General features: G+C 42.5%; 1 pseudogene; it reads right to left on the reverse strand.

Annotated features, from left to right (window-relative positions):
* Nucleotides 1-2,856: 2,856 nt before the first annotated feature.
* LOC123184813 (momilactone A synthase-like) lies at nt 2,857-4,303 on the reverse strand (annotated as a pseudogene).
* Nucleotides 4,304-6,670: the final 2,367 nt, after the last annotated feature.

Raw genomic sequence — 6,670 nt, forward strand, 5'->3', positions numbered from 1 at the left:
AAATGTTCCTTCCTATGGAGACTAGCTTTTTTTTAGACAATCTCGTGAAGCTTTTTATTAACCCGTCACAATGAATACAAGGATGAAACAAAGATCTTCAAGATGACCTAATCAAACATGGAGGCCACCCCCGAGAGATAAAGCATGCTTCACTAGATTGTGAGCCTCAAAATTTAAGCTCCTAAATTTATGAACTATATTACATAACTAAAAGCAAGAGGAATGTTCTAAGATCTCATGTACCACCACTCCATATACCGCTGATGTCCCGTTCTTTATGTCTTCTACCACCGTTTTGCAGCCAGAAGCCACATGGATGCTCTGAACATATAGAGCGTCCGAGAGTGATAGTGCTTCCCTAATGGCCAGTGATTCAAGTGTTTGAGGATCATTAATTTTTACTAGTTTTTTTCTTTTCTTTTGTTGTTTCATTTGTTTTTTTGTGTGTGTTCCTTTAGATTTTTATAGGTTTGTATTATTTTCTTTGTATATTTTTCGTATAGGCCAGAAATATTTTTTATATATTCTTAGCATTTTAAAAATAGATGATCAACATTTTCAAAACATATTTTTTTATTGCCTATTCTTCAATAAATATTTTAAATTTTTTGTATACACCAGGAAGATTTTATGTACAAATGTTTGATATTTTCTAATGATTAACATCTTTTACAACATAGATTTTATTTCTAATTTTTCCTTATACATTCTACATTTTTTTAGACATCAGGAGCATTTTTTATATGCACGTTTAACATTGTCAAAATACATGATTAACAATTTTGAAAACTTATATATTGTGATCACTACGTTTTTCCTTACATATTGTACATTTCTGTATACAGCGGAACCATTTTTTCTATACACATTTAACATTTTAAATGCATGATTAAAAAATCAAACAAATTGGAACCTATAGTATTTTTTGATTTCTAAATTTTTTTTCATACACATTTTACATTTTTGTATACATTTAATGTATACATCTGAAAAATCTTTTATTACACGTTTAATATATTTTTAGACCCTGATTAACATTTTTAGAAAACATTTGTAAACTTATAGTACTTTTTGTTTCCTCGTCCCATACGCATTGTACATTTTCTGTACACATTATTTTGTATACACAATTACAATTTTTTATTGCATGGTTAATATTTTCGTAACTTATGTATAGAAAAGTGATTTTTATAATGAACATGCTCAGAAGATTTCTAAATATAAACAAAACTAAAATAATGAAACATAAAAGAATAGATAAAGAGAAAAAAAGGGCTTGAGGGCTGTGTCCTCGGTGGCCCGGCCCAATCGGACGTCTGCCTTCAGCGAGATGTCCTAAAGTCTCGCGCTTGAAGTGTTTTTTGCTGTTTTCTAGGCCGATTTTCTCTGGTTTTTTGCTTTGTTTGATTTTACCAAAAAAATTTCCTTTTACTTTTTCCTCTTTCTTGTTTTTTATTTTTATTATTATTTATGGTTTGTAGAAATTTAAATATTTCATGATTTGTTTCATTTCACAGTTTTTGGAAAATTACAAACAATTTCAAATCCGTGAACTTTTTGTCAAATTCACGATTTGGTTTTCAATTTCGCGTAGTTTATAGAAAGTTAAAAACTTTCCAAATTTTGTAAAAAAATATTTATGCATTTTTTTCAAATTTGAAACAAAATTGGTTTGGTGGTTTTTTTTCCAATTTCATGAACTTTTTCCCATATGTCGTGCATTTTTTTCATATTCCTTAACTTGTCAAATTGATGAACTTATTCAAATTTGTGATTTTTTTTACTTTATATGAATTGTTAAGAAATTTGTGATTTTTTTTGTCAACGGTGAATGGTGAAACTGGTGGTTAGAGTTCTGCAATCGATTGTCGAGACGATTGGTCAACAACGAACGCTGGCGGATCTCGGCCCGCCCATGAACTCCACCGCGCCGTTGCATCGGGTGACCTCGTCGCCTCCAATCGAGCGTTCTTGGGCTCGACACCGACAAACCAACTGCATCGGGGGACACTGGCCGCAGGAGGCGCGGGGTGGAAGTGAGCGAGACCGACGTTGCGAGGCCTAGGGCATGGCGGCGGCGTTAGAAAGGAGATGGGATTTGTTTGTGCCGGCCCCTGGGTTTTGTGGGCTTTGGTTGGCTGGCTGCGTTTTAGGTTAGTGTGCGGCATAGTGAGATAAAGTCTAAAGCAGTTCAGGGTCAATGTAATTTTGTTTTTAAGAGTCGTGCTGTTAACTTTGAGGCACACACTCTAGCCAAGTTCTCGCTTTCTCTAGAACAGGGACGTCACGTCTGATTTGGCTAACCTAACGACGTAAACTGTATCCTAGACCTTCTGAGTTTGATGAATAAACTTGGCTTTTATCCCCCACCCCACAAAGAAAAAGTGGTGTCCACTGCGACTTACATCCTGACTCCTCCTGGCTAAACCCCCTCTTGCTTTATTTTTTTTGTATAACGGATATCTCATTAATCTACCAGCAGCTTACATGTAATATCGTGCATTGCAGCACAGGACCATCTGCAAATACAGTTGCATTGAGAAAGTTCTCAATGCTAGCTAAGCATCTGAAACCTTAACATCTATTCTGAATCTTGCTGTTGAAGCCGGATAATCAAACCAAATTCCTTAATCGAGTGGTAGAACCCATCAAGCTCCTACCATCCCGTCAAAGGGAAAAACAAATATCAAGCTCCTACAGACACAAGCAAGACGGAAAGAAGAATAACATCTACGACTGTAATTCAGAGTTCAGGCATATACGTATGTGTGAGGGATCCTGGTGGAAGATAGGAGTTCATTTCTTGAGGAAGAATTGTTCTTGTAGTTCACTTCTCAAGAGAAAAACGCTCGATTGTTGAGGTGTAACTTTATTTCTGTACTCTGGAATTAATAGACCGTGTATTGTCCGTCAGTCGACTTAAGGAGCTGTTCGGTAATCCATCAGCTCCTAGAAATTCAAGGATCTACAGAGCATCTATTTGGTCGCTCCATGGTTTTACACCAAAAATGCTATATCTACATGGCTTTACAGGAGTTTACAAGCTCCTTCCAAACTTCATAAACATCGCCCCCCTGATTTTCTTGGAGGTGGGGCCCCTTCCCAACTAACACCCAATAAAAAACCGTCACGTAAAATCAACCATGTAAACGTAAAAACGTGTATGTGTAGCATTGTTGGTTTTACACTGCATCTCCATCTGCTCCGGAAGCAGAATGACTCCGAATAGGCCCTTACTGCACCGGCGCCGGCATGTTGGTCGCCTTCCCCACCGTGTACCCGCCGTCGACGACGAGGTTGTGCCCGTTGATGTACTTGGCCTCGTCGGACGCCAGGTACAGTGCCGCCCTGGCCACGTCCTCGGCCTCCAGCACCGTCCCTTCCATCTCGTTGACGTCCTGCTCCACGATCCGCCGACGCTCCTCGGCGGTCGCCTTCGGGTACCACTCCTCCAGGGTGCGCATCACCGGCGGCGTCGGGATGTAGCTGGGCGAGATGGCGTTCACGCACACCCCGGAGCGCGCCATCTCCCCTGCCACGGCGCGCACGAGCCCCAGACCGCCGCCTTGGACACGCTGTACGGGTGCGGCGCCACGCTGCCGAGCACCCCCGCGGTGCTGGCCGTGCAGATGATGCTGCCTCTGCGGCGCGGCGTCATGACGCGGACCGCGTGCTTCACGCCGGCGAGCATGGCCCGCGCGTTGACCGCCATGACGCGGTCGAAGTCCTCGAGGTCCAGAGAGGCGAGAGGCACGGGCGTGAGGGCGCCGCTGATGCCGGCGTTGTTGAACATGACGTCGAGGCGGCCGTGCCGCGCGACGGCGAGGTCGACGGCCGCGGCGACCTGCGCCTCGTCGGCCACGTCGCAGCGCGTGTAGCACGCCGCGTCGGTGCCGAGCTCGGCCGCCACGGCGCGGCCCAGGTCGTCCTGGACGTCGGCGAGGACGACCTTGGCGCCGTTCCTGACGAACTCCGCGGCCGTCGCCTTGCCGATGCCGCTGGCGCCGCCGGTGATCACGGCCACCTTCCCAGCCAACCTAGAAACTTCGGATCGGTCGTCCGTGATTCACGAGCTCGGGAAAGCAAGCACAAGGCAAGATCGAGTCGAGTGTGATGGGAGGGCACGCGAACCTCTGCGCGGTGGAGGCCGCGGAGAAGTGGCTCGCGAAGGCCGACAAGGCTGGCTCAGCTCGGCTCTTCTTCGCCCTCGCCACGACGACGACATGCCTCACTGCTCGGAACATCCTCCCCCCCTGGTGCTGCTTGATCGTGCTAGATTTCTTTTCCTGAACGTGTGGCTTGGGGATAGGCTACGTGCATATTTCTGTTCCTGGCACAGCCGCACAGTACAGCATGATTGGCATTTGGAACCGCACAGCATGACAGCAAGCCCACAACCACCGTACAATCTACAGTGAACGAATTTAGCAGGAACATCCAAATACTACCAAGTGATCCATTTCATGATAGTTTGTTACCTTTGTCCGGGGAAGGTCTCTCGAGATCGGCATATGGTCATTTGGTGTCAGAGATAAAGTTCCTTATGCAAGGAAGAGAGTTTATTTCCATGAAAATTAAGCGTGAATAAAATATGGTGGCATATCGGTTGGCGTCGTATAGTCGAGTAGAAAGTAGTATTGTCGTATGGCTACGTAGCACACCATCATGTATAAAAGATCTTTTGCCTCTCGATTGTAACCCTATTGTGATGGAATAAAACTCTTTTCAGATCGTAAAAAAAAATTGAACAGTCTAAAGTGCATATAAATATCAAAAACAGCCAAACAACAAAGAACAGTAATCTATTGAGTTTGCCGAAAAAACAGTGATAGATAGACATTGGCGAATAACCCAATCATCACATCTTGTGACGCTTTTCTTGCCTTATACTTCCTCTGTAAAGAAATAGAAGAGTGTAAGAGAGCTTTAGTGACAAGGGAAGTTTCATAGAGTACGTAAGAGAGCTTCGTAGGTGTATCATACAAAAAAATGCTACACCTACGAAGCTCTCTTACGTGCCCTATGAAACATAATTTGCCATGAAAAGCGTTGTCATCCTTACGACAACATAATTTTTCATGCTTGTTAGATGGCATTGCCATCCTCACGATAACATAATTTGCCATGCTAAAAAAAATCTGACGGTCGATTTGTAGCGAAATCCTCGACGAATGGTTGTGTGTTGGTCACCACTTGTGATGTTTTTCTTGCCCCCTCACTAATGCATGCAAATGTAAATAAAACTAATCTAGTCGTGCCATCCCTTTGGATACTATCCATGCTTGCGGTAACGCCACTAAAAGGGCTTCATTTTTTTTAAAACAATCAAGTACATAGACAAAACAAGTATCTACCATCTCATAAAATTTCAATCATAAATTTGAAACACGGTTCAAGATTAAGAAAAGAGAGACACATCTAGTTGTCATTCGGCATAGTTCCCATATTTTGATCTTTTCCACTCAATGCACATTGTTCCCTTTATCACTCCCACACTAAACTAGTCAGGAGGAGACTATTAGAAAGGAGACCCAACATGTATCTGCAATCAATCTTGCAACAAATATAACAATAACCTATGGAATTAATCAACTTATAAACAAAAGATCCACCATAAGAATTACATGGATGATCATAATCTTGTTTGGCAGCTCATCCAATCTAGAAGGCAGAGCACGATGAATTCCTCACAGAAATAGGCAAACTTGGAGTTCCGGATACATAATTCGAAGATCCCGACCGTCTAGAGGCTAAACTATGGAACTCAAAGATCAAATTCGATTTCCGGATTTCAACTCTGGGACATCAAGGAGTGAGACCACATAACCTGGAGATCAGACCCGGAGTTCTGGGTTTTGCCTCGACCTGCCCAAAGGGAAAATCACTTGTTTTCTTCATGTTGCTAGGCTTTCGCTTGACTGCTTGTGATGGATATGACATGTATATGTTTTTCATGATCCACCAACTTGAAACACCACATGAACTCCCTCTTTATAGTGTGGATTTCAAATTAGTCAAATAACAAAAACTCCAAAAACATAAAATGCATCGACACCTTTTTCGTTTTTGATGTGGGCCGGGGTCGAGGGAGGGGCTCGCATCTAGGCATTTTTAATTTTTGGACTATGTGTATGCAGATCACTCGATTTAAAAGTTAGTCCCAATAAATCACACGTCATCAACACTGCCCATTTAGGGCTTTAAGTGTCCTTTGAAGTTCTCTATGCACGTAACAAGAAGTCAATTTGGATTGTGAATAATCATTGAGATTATGTTTCTTGTTGTGAAAGATAGATTTTAGAGTCAAATATACGATGCCCTTTCGATGAAGTTTTGAGGTTCTGCTAATGGTTTACGACTCATTCTTCTATGATTACGTCAGAATCAAACACACTATGTTTAATATTCCAGGATGGTATGGTGTACTATAAGTACATAGGTTCGATGGAATTCCATTGGTTATTGTAACACTATTCTTTGGTGTGTGTTTCTACCGGAGTGGACTTATGATACTTGCTAATCTTACTAACAAGAATGGGGAAACTGTTGGGGTTTGATCTTGGCAAACAACCGAGAGAAGAAGTAAAGGGGTGTGTGGCACTGTGGCTCACCCCACCCCACTAATGGATGCATCGTGATCGGAGGTGATAATGAACAATTTCGGTTTTGT

The sequence above is a fragment of the Triticum aestivum genome, chromosome 2A (assembly GCF_018294505.1).
Source record: "Triticum aestivum cultivar Chinese Spring chromosome 2A, IWGSC CS RefSeq v2.1, whole genome shotgun sequence".
NCBI lineage: Eukaryota > Viridiplantae > Streptophyta > Magnoliopsida > Poales > Poaceae > Triticum > Triticum aestivum.